The sequence below is a fragment of the Bufo gargarizans genome, chromosome 2 (genome assembly GCF_014858855.1).
Source record: "Bufo gargarizans isolate SCDJY-AF-19 chromosome 2, ASM1485885v1, whole genome shotgun sequence".
In the NCBI taxonomy this organism is placed as follows: Eukaryota; Metazoa; Chordata; class Amphibia; order Anura; family Bufonidae; genus Bufo; species Bufo gargarizans.
The window spans coordinates 104187899-104205765 of NC_058081.1; the positions used below are offsets into that span (position 1 = coordinate 104187899).

General features: G+C 46.1%; 1 protein-coding gene across 1 annotated transcript in view; it reads right to left on the reverse strand.

The window, feature by feature from the left end:
* GLCE (glucuronic acid epimerase) overlaps positions 1-16845 on the reverse strand; it is a 93025-nt gene extending 76180 nt beyond the window's left edge. Inside the window, exon 1 of the mRNA XM_044279364.1 lies at positions 16732-16845. The gene's annotated coding sequence lies outside the window, so the exon portion shown is untranslated. The remainder of the gene's footprint in view (positions 1-16731) is intronic.
* Positions 16846-17867: the final 1022 nt, after the last annotated feature.

Sequence of the window (17867 nt, forward strand, 5' to 3'; positions counted from 1 at the left end):
CTAGCGATTTACATAATAGATGGCTCTCCAGCATGCTGATCAATTCTCTGTAAATAGAACAAAGTCCTATAAGCCACGCACGCCAAGTTAATATTTTACTCCATTTTAATATATTAAAAAAAAAAAAAAAAAAAAAAAACACACCCCACCATAAATTCTTGCGATTGTCCATTCTGGGACAACTAGAAATATATATATATATATATATATATATATATATATATATATATATATATATATATATATATATATATATATACATACACACAGACGTGGACAAAATTGTTGGTACCCTTTGGTCAATGAAAGAAAAAGTCACAATGGTCACAGAAATAACTTTAATCTGACAAAAGTAATAATAAATTAAAATTCTATAAATGTTAACCAATGAAAGTCAGACATTGTTTTTCAACCATGCTTCAACAGAATTATGTAAAAAAATAAACTCATGAAACAGGCATGGACAAAAATGATGGTACCCCTAGAAAACACAGAACATAATGTGACCAAAGGGACATGTTAATTCAAGGTGTGTCCACTAATTAGCATCACAGGTGTCTACAACCTTGTAATCAGCCATTGGGCCTATATATATGGCTCCAGGTAATCACTGTGTTGTTTGGTGATATGGTGTGTACCACACTCGACATGGACCAGAGGAAGCAAAGGAAAGAGCTGTCTCAAGAGATCAGAAAGAAAATTATAGACAAGCATGTTAAAGGTAAAGGCTATAAGACCATCTCCAAGCAACTAGATGTTCCTGTGAGTACAGTTGCACATATTATTCATAAGTTTAAGATCCATGGGACTGTAGCCAACCTCCCTGGACGTGGCCGCAGGAGGAAAATTGATGACAAATCTAAGAGACGGATAATCCGAATGGTAACAAAAGAGCCTAGAAAGACTTCTAAAGAGATTCAAGGTGAACTTCATGCTCAAGGAACATCAGTGTCAGATCGCACCATCCGTCGTTGTTTGAGCCAAAGTGGACTACATGGGAGACGACCAAGGAGGACACCATTGTTGAAAACGAATCATAAAAAAGCAAGACTGGAATATGCCAAACTACATGTTGACAAGCCACAAAGCTTCTGGGAGAATGTCCTGTGGACAGATGAGACAAAAATCGAAGTTTTTGCCAAGGCACATCAGCTGTATGTTCACAGACGAAAAAATGAAGCATATCAAGAAAAGAACACTGTCCCTACTGTGAAACATGGAGGAGGCTCTGTTATGTTCTGGGGCTGCTTTGCTGCGTCTGGCACAGGGTGTCTTGAATCTGTGCAGGGTACAATGAAATCTCAAGACTATCAAGGAATTCTAGAGAGAAATGTACTAGCCAGTGTCAGAAAGCTTGGTCTCAGTCGCAGGTCATGGGTCTTGCAACAGGACAATGACCCAAAACACACCGCTAAAAACACCCAAGAATGGCTAAGAGGAAAAAATTGGACTATTCTAAAGTGGCCTTCTATGAGCCCTGACCTCAATCCTATTGAGCATCTTTGGAAGGAGCTGAAACATGCAGTCTGGAAAAGGCACCCTTCAAACCGGACACAACTGGAGCAGTTTGCTCATGAGGAGTGGGCCAAAATACCTGCTGAGAGGTGCAGATGTCTCATTGACAGTTACAGGAAGCGTTTGATTGCAGTGATTGCCTCAAAAGGTTGCGCAACAAAATATTAAGTTAGGGGTACCATCATTTTTGTCCATGCCTGTTTCATGAGTTTATTTTTTTACATAATTCTGTTGAAGCATGGTTGAAAAACAATGTCTGACTTTCATTGGTTAACATTTATAGAATTTTAATTTATTATTACTTTTGTCAGATTAAAGTTATTTCTGTGACCATTGTGACTTTTTCTTTCATTGACCAAAGGGTACCAACAATTTTGTCCACGTCTGTATATATTCTCTTTTTTTTTTTTTTTTTTTTTACGCACACACACAATGAAGGAGTGGCGGACTGGGAACTTAAAGTAGCCCTAGGAAAACACACAAACAAAATTTGGCCCATGTTGAAGGAGAGTTCAAATTGACAGAAGGCAGGGCAACACAAGTAGATGGTGCCAACAGAAGCCACAGGTAGGGGACCATACCACATATAACAACGAGAACTAAGAGATTGCTCTGTTGAACCACCATGGAACCTCATCTTAAAGATAACTTGTCACCACAAGACGCAGTGCAGACAGCGTTACTGAGCAGGAGGAGCTGAGCAGAGCAGATTGATATACGTTTTATGGGGGGGGGGGGAATAAAAAAATAAAATCTGAAAACTTACATTTATTCATTAAAATCCCTTTTTCTGACTTCAGTTGAACATAGGGATGTGTTATCTCTGTGTAAGGGCTCATTCACACTGCCGTGTACTGGCCGGGCCAGTGCTGTGGACTGCAAATTGCGGTCCGCAAAGCACGTGCACCGACCATGGGGCAGCCGCATGTGGATCGCGAACCCATTTACTTTAATGGGATCCGTGATCCGTCCGTTCCGCAAAAAGAAAGAACAAGTTCTATATTTTTGGCGGAACGAACACCACGGAAGCACTCTGTGGTGCTTCCGTTCCACAACGCATCTCCGGATTTGCGGACCCATTCAAGTGAATGGGTCCGCATCCGTGATGCAGAATGCACACAGCCAGTGACCCATGTATTGCGGAACTGCCGTATGCGGCCCGCAATACGGCCACGGTAGCACTACGGCCATGTGAACAAGGGGTGTGTGTGTGTGTGTGTGGATAGATATAGATAGATAGAGATAGATAGAGATAGATAGAGATAGCCGTCAGTCACTGAAAGTTGTACACAGGGATGCGTTATCAGTGATAGTATTCCCTGTGCAAGTGTGTATACAAAGATAGCTGTCAGTCACTTCTATGGGGCTAAGCAGCGCCATGGCCATGTGACCAATGAACATGACGTCACATGGCCTAGGATAAGCTGCGAGAAGGACGCAATGCTACTGCTAGCGCCAATCTCAAACAGCTGCTTGGCGGGGGTCCTGGGTATCAGACCCCCCCACTAATCAGATACTGATGCCCTATCCTGAATATAGGTCAATATTTAAAGAGTCGGTATTAGGGATCGACCGATATTGATTTTTTAGGGCCGATACCGATAATTTGTGAACTTTCAGGCCGATAGCCGATAATTTATACCGATATTCTGGGAATTTTCATTTTTGAAAAAAAAAAAAAAAAATTCCCACAAATCTGCTGAAAATTAATGTTTATTGTTAATGTGTATTTTTTTTTGTAAATCTTTCTTTTTCATTTATATTTAATATTTTGGTGTTTTTATTATTTTTTTTGTAACTTTTTTTTAAACTAACTTTTAGCCCCCTTAGGGACTAGAACCCTTGTCCTATTCACCCTGATAGAGATCTATCAGGGTGAATAGGAGCTCACACTGTCCCTGCTGCTGTGTGCTTTGTGCACACAGCAGCATGGAGCTTATCATGGCAGCCAGGGCTTCAATAGCGTCCTGGCTGCCATGGTAACCGATCGGAGCCCCAGCATTACACTGCTGGGGCTCCGATCGGAGGAGCAAGGGAGAGGGGATCCTGTGGAGGGGCGCACTGCGCCACCAATGTCTGATACTGGGGGGCTTGGGGGGGTGCACTGCGCCACCAATGAAGATTAATCTCTAATTTATTCATATACAGGAGGCGGGAGCTGGCTGCAGGATCACATAGCCGGCTCCCGACCTCTATGAGCAGTAGCTGCGATCCGCGGCACCTGAGGAGTTAACTACCGCGGATCGCAGCTACAGCTCATAGAGGTCGGGAGCCGGCTATGTGATCCTGCAGCTCCCGCCTCCTGTATATGAATGAATGATAGATTAATCTTCATTGGTGGAGCAGTGGCCATAGCTCCTCCCCTCCTCCTGTCCCCTGTCCTTTCATTGGCGGCAGCGGCAGGAGCAGCACAGGGGGAGGAGACACTGCTCCTTCTCCCCTGTGCTGCTAAGGGGAACACGGAGAGCGCTGTCAGCAGCGCGATCTGTGTTCCCCATACACTATCGGAATATCGGCAAAATAGATGCCGATACCGATAGTGTTCAAAATCCTGAATATCGGCCGATAATATCGGTAAATCCGATAATCGGTCGATCCCTAGTCGGTATATTAAAGAATGGACCACTGCACACTGTTTTGCTCTTCCCGATGCCAGCAAAGACCAGATGGTCATCCAACAGTAGTAAAAATATGCGGCACACGGAATATTCTTTGCAATTTAAAAGGTAATTTTATATAGTGACTTCCAGAATAAGGAGGTTCATGATTCAGTTTATAGGAAATTAAATGCTGTGTAACCACCATCCATATAGGAGCCGGCCGTTTCGGTCCATAGGGACCTTCTTCAGCGGCTTGGGGTTTCTGTGGTCAGCGGTGAAGGGATATCAGGATCACCTGATATTAAAAGTTTAGTTTTTTTTAATTAAAGGGGTTATCCCATCTTAGACAATGGGGGCATATCGCTAGGATATGCCCCCATTGTCTGATAGGTGCGGGTCCCACCTCTGGGACCCGCACCTACAACGAGAACGGAGCCGGGGAGAGTTGTGGCTGGAGGACCCCGGGTTTCCCAGGGTCCGACCACCACCAGACGCAGCTCCCCGCCTCTCCCACTGAAGTGAATGGGAGCGCACCGCACATGCGCGGCCAACGCTCCCATTCATTTCTATGGGGCCGACGGAAATAGCCGAGCCAGCGCTCGGCTATTTTCGGCGGCTCCATAAAAATGAACGGAGGGCGGCAGCGCATGCTGCTCCTTATAGGTGCGGGTCCCAGCGGTGGGACCCGCACCTATCAGACAATGGGGGCATATCCTTGCGATATGCCCCCATTGTCTAAGATGGGATAACCCCTTTAAGTTTCTTGCAAAATGTCCTAAATGCCCTAATACTTGTTATGTACTTTATTAATGGATTCTGATTTTTTTTTTTTAGATATCCCCTCTTCAAGGGCTGCACTGAGTACTCGATTAAATCGAGTAATTCGACACAATAAAAATCCTCAATGCAAGTTTTTTGCATTGAGGATTCATTTGTGTCACGTGACCATGGAGCGGGAGTGAAGTGCTCGCTATTACTCCCGCTCCGTGGTCTCCGGCTGGCCCGCAATGCACTTGGAGTACTCCTCTTTCCAGCAGGGGACCTCCGGACACTCCACAGCTTGTCCACGATCCCGCACTGCACTGACCTCCTGACATCCGCACCCCGTGACCTGATCATGTGTGACGTCAGGCCCAGAGCAGCACGGAACGATGGAGTGTCGGCGGCACCCCTGCTAGAAATGTAAGTTGGTCACACCGAGGAGGAGGGGGCGCAACTAAGTCCGGACGCCCGTGCACAGTGTCATAGCAACCAATGACGCTGTGCACTCTGGGTGTCAGGAGGAAGGCATGCTGGTCTTTCACGGACCGTGCGTGCGTGGTTTAACTGAAGTGTGGCCCGGCCTTAGGGGAGAGATGGCACAAGGGGAGCAGAACCGATGGCACTGGGGGAGAACGGAGCCAATGGAACAAAGCCGATGGCACTCGGGCTGATCGACACAGGGGGACTGATGAGTTTTTTAAAGGAAAAACAGTCTATTAGAGTACTCGATTAAATTGTAAGAAAAAATAAATAAAAATCTGTAGAATACTCGATTGCTAAAATAATCATTAGCTGCAGCCCTACTCCATACACTGCTGTGAAGTCAGCGATGTGAAGAAAAGTGAATGTAAAGCACACAGGGAAAGTTGGGCTTTAGAGAGGGAAAAAAAACCTCTTAAAAATCCATTAATAAAAGTATACTACAAAAAGTATTAGGGCATTTAAAAAAAAAATAATTAAGTTATTAAGAGTTTAATTACTCTAAGTCTCAGAAAATCCCTTTAATATAACTGGAATACCCATTTAAAGGGGTTGTCCAGGTTCAGAGCTGAACCTGGACATCCCTCCATTTTCACCCCGGCAGCCCCCCTGACATGAGCATCGGAGCAGTTCATGCTCCGATGCTCTCCTTTGCCCTGCGCTAAATCGCGCAGGGCAAAGGCATTTTTCTGAGTTCCGGTGACATACCGGGCTCTCTATGGGGCTGACAGGCAGCCCGGTGACGTCACCGGCACTGATGGGCGGGATTTGGCTCTGCCCTAGCCAGTAAAACGGCTAGGGCAGAGCTAAAGCCCGGCCCTCAGAGCCGGTGACGTCACCGAACACACTGCTGGGCGGAAGTTACCGCCCGGCAGTGTGTTATTGTAAACACAAGAGCCTGTGCCCTGCGCGATCTAGCGCAGGGCACGGGAGCGCATCGGAGCATGAGATGCTCCGATGCCAGGCTCAGGGGGGCTGCCGGGGTGAAAATAAGGGTATGTCCGGGTTCAGCTCTGAACCCGGACAACCCCTTTAAAGAGAGGTTGTCCGGTTTCTGGAGGAGCCGTTGACAACACTTTATTATTATAGCGCCTTCATTCCATAGCGCTGTACATATGAGAAGGGGTGCACATACATAATACAGACAATTGCACTAATCATAAACAAGATGAGTTACAAACTGGTACAGAAGCAGAGAGGGCCCTGCCCGCGAGGGCTTACAATCTACATGGTATGGGAGAAGGACACAGTAGGTGCGGGTTAAGTTGGTCATGGTGGTTTATTTAGATATTACACTTGGGATGTATAGATGATCACTTACCTAGCAGATCCTGTGACTGCTGCAGCCAGTCAGTAAGAAGCCAGAAAAAGCTGGATGACAACCCTATACTGGAGCATGCAATGGCGGTGGAGTAAAATATTATAGGATTTTCAGCAGCTGCGCCTCTGGAGCAGATTTTCTTTATTTCAGGACTGCATTTTAAGGCTGGCGTTTCGCAGCTATTATTCAGTAACCCTTCGACTACTTTGCGATTTCCAATACCTCTGGCCAAAATAAGACTTGACGAGTGGAGCAGTCGCCCTCAGCCAAATGTGTTATTTACCATGTGAGGTCATTCGCAGGATGGCGGCATGTGAAGAACACAGCGCCTCTCTGTACAGAAATCTGACTTTACCTGAAATATGGTCTGAGCGCTGCCCAAATATCCGGCTGGGTTAAAAATAATAATATTTGGAGGCACAAAACCCTGAAGGAACACAACCGCTGCCTTTATTACAGGACGTTTTATCTTAGTAAAAAGAAAAAGCTGTCACGATGTGAGCCCCTTCAGCTGCTTTCTGCAGCCATTCCTGCCGGTGGTCACTCAGCTTAGCTGGGCTCCTGAGATGGTGAATCCCCCCCCCCCCCCAATTAGAATATCGCCCCGCTTCACTAAAGCTGGCCTCATTCAGACTTGCATCATTTGCTTCCCTCACCCTTGACAGGAAACAAAACGATCAGGCCTGTAGGGTATGGCGGTGTAATGGTGCTGCAGGCAGCTGAACCCTTCAGGTAAGCACTCGCCATTTCCCTCCCTTTTAGGGCTCATGCACACAAACGTATTTTCACTCCATTTTTTTTTGCAGTGGGAAAAAAGAAAAGTTACTCCATGTGCATTCTGTTTATTAATTATTATTATTGTCCGCATTACAAGGATAGGACTGTTCCATTAGGGGCCAGCTGTTCCGTAAAATACAGAATGCACACAAACGTCATCCGTATTTACATACATATGGTCGGGTGCACGAGTCCTTATGCAGAGTTTGCGGATACCATGTCTCACATTGAGACACCTCACATAAAACCAGAGGACATGGGTTATACATGCCGTTTTCATCACTAAAGTTAAAGGAAAACCTGAGGTAAAACACCAAAAAGCGATTTTCAATTAGACGGTATGACAGGGATTTTAAGATCTGGCGTTGTCGTTACACCTTGAGGCTCTGCTGTCTCTGCACATTGATTGACAGGGCCAGGTGTGATGATGTTTTCACTGCCTGGTCCTGTCAAAGTGCAGAGGGTGCAGCAGCTGCAGAGAGAGCAGAGCCTTTAGGAGCAACGGGGGCGTTGCCATTACACCTAGAGGCTAATTTGCATATATCTAAACCTCATTTTTCCCCAGCAACGCAGACACATATGGACGTGGGACCAACACAGATGTCTTCAGCTGCCAAGAGCACATGTAGCAGGTCAGCCAGTGTCATAGGTACAAACCCACTGACAGATGCCCTTTAAAGGGACACTGACAGGCCTTCTGAGCATAATTAGCTCTTTATATGCCCCCCTAGGTCTTATTATAAGTTTCCAATTCATATAACTATTATCCCTGTGCGCATTGTAAAACATTAAAAATAATCTTTATAATCACCTGTCATTTCTGCCCAAGGGGCGTTCTTTGTGCCGCATTTGTGCCCAGCCGCGTCCCAACTGCCGGATCCTTAGACACGCCCATCTCATTAGTATTCACTTGGCGCAATATGATCCCGGCGAGCGAGGGTGCCCGGCGCATGCGCAGGATCTCCAAATGTCGGGGACTGGAAAATACCGTCCAGCGAAGTGAATACTAATGAGATGGGCGTGTCTAAGGATCCGGCAGTTGGGACGCGGCTGGGCACAAAGAACAGGTGATTATAAAGATTATTTTTAACGTTTTACAATGCGCACAGGGATAATACTTATATGAATTGGAAACTTATTATAAGACCTAGGGGGCATATAAAGAGCTAATTATGCTCAGAAGGCCTGTCAGTGTCCCTTTAAACTGACCCGTTCCATGACTAGATTTTTTTATTTATTTTTAAAGTGGTTTTCCAGAAGTTCGACCTTTGGTCCCTATAAATCGCAAATGGTTGTTACTATGTCGATGTCCCCTAAAACTAAACACTAGAATATTACTGCCTGATTGGAACGTTAAGGCTGGTTTCACACGGGCGTTGCGGAAAAATGTGCGGGTGCGTTGCGGAAACACCCGTGATTTTTCCGCGCGAGTGCAAAACATTGTCATGCGTTTTGCACTCGCGTGAGAAAAATCGCGCATGTTTGGTACCCAAACCCGAACTTCTTCACAGAAGTTCGGGCTTGGGATTGATGTTCTGTAGATTCTATTATTTTCCCTTATAACATGGTTATAAGGGAAAATAATAGCATTCTGAATACAGAATGCTTAGTATAATAGCGCTGGAAGGGTTAAAAAAATAATAAAAACGTTAACTCACCTTATCCCCATGATCGTGTAGTTCCCGGTCGGTCTCTTCTTTAGCTGTGGGCTTGGGCTGAATGACCTTTGGTGATGTCAGATCACATGCTCCAATCACATGGTCCATCACCATGGTGATGGAGCATGTGATCTGACATCACCACAGGTCCTTTAGTCACAGCTAAAGAAGAGACCGACCGGGAACTAGGCGATCATGGGGATAAGGTGAGTTAACTTTTTTATTTTTTTTAACCCTCCCAGCACTATTATACTAAGCATTCTGTAGTCAGAATGCTATTATTTTCCCTTATAACCATGTTATAAGGGAAAATAATACAGTGAATAGACTGTCACCTAGAACCCATGCGTGGAAATCGCACCGCATCCGCACTTGCTTGCGGATGCTTGCGATTTTCACGCAACCCCATTCATTTCTATGGGACCTGCGTTACGTGAAAAACGCAGAATATAGAACATGCTGCGATTTTCACGCAACGCATAAGTGTTGCGTGAAAATCACCGCTCATGTGCACAGCCCCATAGAAATGAATGGGTCAGGATTCAGTGCGGGTGCAATGCGTTCAACTCACGCATCGCACCCGCACGGAAATCTCGCCCGTGTGAAAGGGGCCTAAGACAAAATAAACTTTATTGCTTTATTCATTAAAAACAGAGTCAAACACTCAGAACTCAAATGTGTCAGGCTACGGTATGTCCCCACGGTGCGGGGAAGAGATATACAAATTAAACTTATATCTCCTATCCCTAAATGTATTAGTAGGGTATAGGAAGGTATTGTCTCTGAACCCTATTAAAGCTTAGTGACACCATCAATGTGCACATTCGCATCTGTGTTACTCTGGACAGCAACACCTCCTCAATCACAAGGTAGGTACATTGTCCAGTATCCCATCACTGCCTTATGGCGCTCACTACAGGGATAGCACTAGAGCTGGGATGGCCGACCTGCGGCTCGCCAGCTGTTGCAAAACTACAACTCCCAGCATGCTCAGGCTGCCTACAGCTAGGCACGGTGGGAATTGTAGTTTTACAACAGCTGCAGAGCCACAGGTTGGCCATCCCTGCACTAGAGTGTTTCTCTCTCACAGATCGGTAGGAGTCAAGGTGGACACAGCTGATAAACTAATCCGGACACCTCTTGTTCTAACACATCCCTAAATGCAGCCCTGTGTCTCCCTACCCCTGCTACACCCGCACTTCCTCAGGAGCAGGTAAAGGAGGTAGGTAGGTACATATAATGTAGTCAAGAGTGGCGTGCAGTCAGGGCCGGTGCTACCATAAGGCAGACCAAGCGGCTGCCTTAGGGCGCACCCTGGGGGAGGGCGGAAAAATGTGACATGGAGGGGGGAGAAATGTGACATGGGGGCATGATGGCTGACATGGGGAGCTGATCTGAGGTCTGATTGCTCGTCTGACCTGAGGTGTAATGGAAAATATTTATTTCTTATTATCCTCCTCTAAAACCTATGTGCGTCTTATAGGGCGGTGTGTCTTAGAGGGTAAAAACTACGGTCCTCAAACCAGCGATTGTCGGAAGCAGAGAGAAGATACCAGGACCACACAGAGGAGAAGCCAGCTGATGCAGACGGGACCAAAGCCAGGTGAGCTGCGAGGGGGGCCCAAAGTGGAGCTTTGCTTGTGTTGGCAAAAATCCTTGCACCGGCCCTGCGTGCAGGATGGCAGTGTTTCGGCACTGTGACGGCCGTCGGCTCTAAATAGCTCTAACTCCTCCCCCAGCAGACGTGGTCCCAGAGGGTAGCCAATCGCAGCGCAGGTGTGTCACACATCTCCTCCCGCTGTGCGGCACCCAATGAAGGTACAGTGTAGCGGTGCTGAGAAGTGTTAATAGCAACCACACAGATGGGGCGGGACCTATTGGCGGTCATATATTTACTGCAGAAACATTTGTTGGTACAATCCATATAAGGCTCAAATGTCAGGTAAAACATCAGATACTTCCAATCGGGAAATTGGGAATGTTGTGCTCGTAACAGGGGATTCAATGTAAATAGGCTGCAGACCTAAGGGGGTGACTGTTACACTTCTGTTAAATTACAGTCAGATGGAAAAACATGATGCACAAGATGCTAATTTGAAGACAAAATCGGGTATGCACCGAATTATTGCTTATAAAGATGGTTATAAAGATCGCACATGGGTTAGAACGAACATGTACCCACGATTTGATGTATGGTATAATTGTATATCAATTTACGAGGTGAATAATTCCTCACCATAATGTACACAATATATCACACGCAATATTGAATTACCCTCATATCCTGTATAAGGATAGACTCATCTGAAGAGAAGTCGGTACATAAACCAAGAAGACATCTCAGATTAGGCTACTTTCACACTCAGGGCTCTCACAAGCGGTCAAAAACGGATCAGTTTGCTTTCTAAATGGAAAAGGATCCGCTCACAATGCATCAGTTTGCCTCCGTTCAGTCTCCATTCCGCTCTGGAGGCCGACACCAAAACGCTGGTGTCCGCCTGACGATGCGGAGGCCCAACTGATCTGTCCTGGCACACAATGTAAGTCAATGGGGTCGGATCAGTTTTCTCTGACAATCTGGCGCAATAGAAAAAGTATCCGTCCCCCATTGACTTTCAATGGTGTTCAAGATGGATCCATCTTGGCTGTGTTAAAGATAATACAAACGGATCTGTTCTGAACGGATGCATGCGGTTGTATTATCTGAACGGAAGAGTTTGTGCAGATCCATGACGCGAGTGTAAAAGCAGCTTAAAGCATGCATAAGAAACGACATAATTTAAAACCGGCGATTTTTACACTTTGCAGCCTAAAAAAAAAAAAAAAAAAAAAAAAAAATAATCCACTGAGCTTCTTTGCTTAGTAATAAAGTGTCCACATCACCCCCTCGTGTAGGTCGCATAATAGGTTCAATACCTTGAAACTTAACTAGTGCACCTTCCCCCGACATGGCACTCATTAACATGACGTCCGACTGGCGTTTCTGCCTCATATCAGAGAGATGTTCACCAATCCCATTTGTGAATTCACGCTTCGTTTTTCCAATATACTGCATACACAGGTTAGAGGATAGATCACACCTATCGTTTTGCAATTTATAAAGGATCTCAGTCCATACGTCGCCCCTGTGCTTGTGCTACTGAAGCATTTGCCCTCCTTGATGTACTTACAGAAGGGGCATGCTCCACTTGGGAACGTGCCTTTGGCATCCTTTGGTTCCCCCCACCGATCAGCTGTTTAAGCGGGCCATTGCAGGAGCAACGTAACCAATGAACGTGAACTCACTGGCCGAGGTGCTCACAGCTGATCGGTGGGGGAGGCAGCAGTCAGACCCCCTCTGATCAGATATTGATGACCTATCTTGAGGATAGTTAATCAATATTCTCCTTCCAGGAAACCCCTTTAAATAATCTTTATGAGAAGCCAATTAGACAGGTCATAAGGACATAAATGAGAGTCTGACCTCAGGGAACCCCACTGCTACTGATAGCAAAGGTGTCCAAAGTCTCCATTCGCAACCGAAAAGCCAGCCTCGAATATGGATGGAGAGATTATATATTATTAAAAAAAAAAAAAAAAAAAAAGTTACTGCTGTAGCTTCTCCTCAGAGCCTGCATGTGACTACATGCCCGAGCCGCGACTCATTTCACCGATTCCCCTGCATGCACATGACCTAACTGGTGAGGTCAACCTCAGAAATGAAAGGATCCGCGGGTGGCAGCACAATTCCCTGATATCTGCGGAAGAGCCACTCACTCCAAAAGTGACCCTATACAGCAGAAACATCTAAGGCCTCTTTCACACGGGCGAGTATTCCACGCGGGTGCAATGCGTGAGGTGAACGCACTGCACCCGCACTGAATCCGGACCCATTCATTTCTATGGGGCTGTGCACATGAGCGGCGATTTTCACGCATCACTTATGCGTTGCGTGAAAATAGCAGCATGCTCTATATTGTGCTTTTTTCACGCAACGCAGGCCCCATAGAAGTGAATGGGGCTGCGTGAAAATCGCAAGCAAGTGCAGATGCGGTGCGATTTTCACGCATGGTTGCTAGGAGACGATCGGGATGGAGACCCGATATTTATTATTTTCTCTTATAACATGGTTATAAAGGGAAAATAATAGCATTCTTAATACAGAATGCATAGTACAATAGCGCTGGAGGGGTTAAAACCCAAAACAAAATATTTAACTCACCTTAATCCACTTGCTCGCGCAGCCCGGCTTCTCTTCCGTCTTCTTTGCTGTGCACAGGAAAAGGACCTGTGGTGACATCACTCCGGTCATTACATAATCCATCAGCGCTATTGTACTATGCATTCTGTATTAAGAATGCCATTTTCCCTTATAACCATGTTATAAGGGAAAATAATACAATCTACACAACACCGATCCCAAACTCCAACTTCTGTGAAGAAGTTTGGGTACCAAACATGCTGATTTTTCTCACGCGCGTGCAAAACGCACTACAATGTTTTGCACTCAAGCACGCTGCGGCATTTACTCTGGCCAAATACCGTAAAACTGACTGAACTGAAAACATCCTGAACGGAATGCTTTCTATTCAGAATGAATTAACCCCACCAGAGCGTTTAGCTTGGGGGGAAGCATGGGGGCAATGACACCATAGGTTTACATAATTAGGATTGAAGTAGGATCCATGTCTCTTTCCCATGTTTGTCTTTTCCCGCCCTTTTTTCTATTACAGGTACATTTACCTCAGAAAAATGTGTTACCTGTAGTCTAGAAGATTCCTGCTGTACAAGTGAAGAGCGCAGCTGATTGGTGCTGGCTGTTGCTGGGGGAGATTTCCAGCCCTCTGATTTGTTGTTGGTTTAGTGGCGGGAAGCTGTTCCCCTTTATATTTACAGGTTCGGCGGAGCTGGCTCAGATGTGCCTGAAGAACTGACCAGCGTCCCACCCCCCCCTTCCCTTATTTTCGCACTGTGTCACCTGTCGCTGGGCTTTATTAGAGGGGTAGTGTCGCTCATGCTGAGTGGATCTTGGTCTTTATATGGTTAATTTATTATTGGTCTTTTGGTATCGGTTATTAAGGTATTTTAAAATGTATTTATTTATTTATGGTTGTTAAATAATTTTAAGTGACCCTTAATAAAGCTCAGCGGCCATTTCCTCCACTATGTTGTTGGTGTCAATCATTTATTAGCGTTAAGTTAGTATTAGAGTGTGTCATTTGCCCCCATGCATTAGGACAAAACGGAAGCGTTTTTTTCCAGTATTAAGCCCTAGGACGGAAAATACCAGAAAACTTTAACGCTAGAGTGAAAGTACCCTTAGGTGTATTCATGACTGATGATCTATCAGCACATATTCATTGGTAGGGGTCCGGCCATTGCGACTCCCCCCGGGGTCTGTACCACTGTCTCCAGCTCAATATAGTCAATGGCCGACAATGGACTGCAGCCACTTTGTTTTAGTGATTGTCGGAGATCACAGCAGTTGGAACCCAGTAACTGAACATAGGTGGCGCCACTAATGTCTATCCTGAGACAACCCCTTAACCAATGGATGCAGATAAGTTAAAAGAAGGTGCCCGCTCAATAGCTGAGGGGGCACCATAGCCAGCATCTGACTGTTGTGCTTCACAGCAAACACCGGCCGGCAGAGTCAATGATTGGAGGCAACTCCGATCACAGATACTTACCACCTCTGACGCTACGGTCAATTGAGACAACTGGATCTGAGCAGTCATTTACCAACAGCATGCTGCTCCCGATAACCAAATGGCGCACCCATGACAAGATGGAGGGAATCGTTTATTTGCTACGGCTGCCAGGAGCCTTGTGCGGCAGAGCTCAATAAGAGAGTTGACCATAGACTGCAACAGTAAACGATCGCAGTGTATAAAAGTTGTAAAAAAAAAGTTTTTCTACATATAAAAATAAAACATCCCTAGTATTGTCATTTCTGAAAGTGTCCAAAATATAGAAGTATTTATTCTATATGATGAACGCCCGAAGGCCTCATGCACACGACCATGCATGAAAAAACAGGGAGCCCGGCATTGTGCATCCCACACTTTTCTTGGCCTCCAAACAGCTGATTGGCGGAGGTGCTGGGAGTCAGACCCCCACCGATCAGATATTGATGAAACATTCTGAGGACAGGCCATCAATATCAAAAATCTCGGAAAAACCTCCTTAAATTCTCCCATTAGAACATAGGCCACGGCCCCTTCCACGCGAGCGAGTTTTTCACACGGGTGCAATACGCGACGAGAACGCATAGCGCCCGCACTGAATTCTGACTCATTCATTTCAATAGGTCTGTGTACATGAGAATTTTTTTCACGCATCAGTTCTGCGTTGCGTGAAAAACGCAGCATGTTCTATATTCTGCGTTTTTCACGCAGCCTTGGCCCCATAGAAGTGAATGGGGCTTCAGTGAAAAACGCATTGCATCCGCAAGCAAGTGCGAATGCGCTGTGTTTTTTACTGATGGTTGCTAAGAGATGTTGTTTGTAAACCTTCAGTTTTTTTATCATGCGTGTGAAAAACGCATCAAAACGCATTGCACTCCCGCGGAAAAAAAACTGAACGTAAATCGCAGACAAAACTGACTGAACTTGCTTGCAAAATGGTGCGAATTTCACTGAACGCATCCGGAGCCAATCAGTCACGCTCGTGTGAAAGAGGCCTATGTTAGGGTACTTTCACACTTGCGTTTTTCTTTTCCGGCACCGAGTTCCGTCCTAGGGGCTCTATACCGGAAAAGAACTGATCAGTAATCCGTTCAGGGTGTCTTCAGTTCAGTCTTCTTGACTGATCAGGCAAAAGATAAAACCGTAGCATGCTACGGTTTTATCTCCAGCAAAAAAACTGAACACTTGCCTGAATGCCGGATCCGTCCTTCCATTCTGCGCATGCAGAACGGAAAAATATAAAAATAAATGCCGGATGACAACGGAAAGCCAATTTTTTCAGACTGACCAGTCTTACAAATGCCAACAGTTTGCATATGTTTTGCTGGATCCAGCAGGACGTTCCGGTGACAGAACTGCTTGCCGGATCGATCACTCTGCCGCAAGTGTAAAAGTAGCCTAAAGACAGAAATAAAATAGTTTATGACCGCCACAATCCTGCATTGTCACCGCCATCTACTGTACCACCCCCTTAAAAAAAATATATATATTGATGAGCACATAACCTAGCTATACCTGCACCAATCATGACCAATACAATCGTGAAGCTGATGCCACCATCACATCTTGTGTGGACGATCGCGGCGTCTTACCACAATTACAGATTCGCCATCGGCCCAGAGACTACCAGGAGTAAATTAGTCATCAGAATTTTGGCTTTGATTTGACAAACCCAAACGTCACCCGTGTCAGACTGCTCTGCCCCTAGTGCTGGCCACAAAGTGCACTCACTGGAGCAGAAATCTGAGGGTGCAACCGGAGATCGGTGATCGCTGGACACAGGACGACTACGATCTGCCACTCGAATGACCAGAGCTCGTCGCAGCTTCTTTCTACATAAACCACTGCAATTCAAAGCGATATCGATGCGATTTAACAGTCTATACGACCAACGATTACCAAGCAATTACTGAAAAACCGCCACACAACAGTGCACCGCGGAAATCACAAACCTCCGCTCCGGGACCGGTCAGCTCAGCTCAGGACGCCGGATCCGCTTCTGTCTCCCGGGCCTCGGCTCCTGGATCCAGTCGTCCAGATCTTGGAGGAAAATAAACCAATCACGGAACCACCTCCCTGCCACAGTGAGAAGCGCATCCAATTAGAGGCCGAGCCTTGCGCCGCACCCAGCCAATGAGCGAGGAGAATCGTCATTCACGTGGGTTTCTCACCTCCTTGAGCAGCAAATCAGAAGGCGATAATGACACTTTTTTTTTTTTTTGGGAAAGTAGACTGGAACGGAGTCCCTCCCGGTAGGTGTGATGTCACAGGAAGAGGCGTGGTCTAACGGGTAGGACGTCTGAGATAAGGGATGAAACAGCAAGAGGTCCTCCCACTAAAGTGCCCCCACAGGTTATGTGCCAGTATGCCACCCCCCTCACAAGGCAGAGCAGTGCAAGGTTACAGGTAGCGCATTACTTATATAGCCTTGAGCCACGTGACCATCGACGTAACACACCGCTTTACCCAATCCCTTCTAGCTTCAACCCAAACTTCAGTGCAGGTTGGTGACGGTGAGAGAGCGCTGGGGTTTTGCAGGTTAGCGCTGTAAGTGGAGGGGACGATGGCTACAGTGACGGCTGTATGGTGGTCTGAAGAGAGAGGTGGTGTTATTCACGTGGGATTATGTTGGAGGAGGCTGAAAGGAGAGGGGCAATATTTACATGGGACTGTATGTTGGAGGAGGCTGAAGGCAGAAGAGTGATATTTACATGGGACTGTATGTTGGAGGAGGCTGAAGGAAGAAGAGTGATATTTACATGGGGCTGTATGTTGGAGGAGACTGAAGGCAGGAGAGTGATATTTACATGGGGCTGTATGTAGGAGGAGACTGAAGGCAGGAGAGTGATATTTACTTGGGACTGTATGTTGGAGGAGGCTGAAGACAGAAGAGTGATATTTACTTGGGACTGTATGTTGGAGGAGGCTGAAGGCAGGAGAGTGATATTTACATGGGACTGTATGTTGGAGCAGGCTGAAGGTAGAAGAGTGATATTTGCATGGGGCTGTATGTAGGAGGAGACTGAAGGCAGGAGAGTGATATTTACATGGGGCTGTATGTAGGAGGAGACTGAAGGCAGGAGAGTGA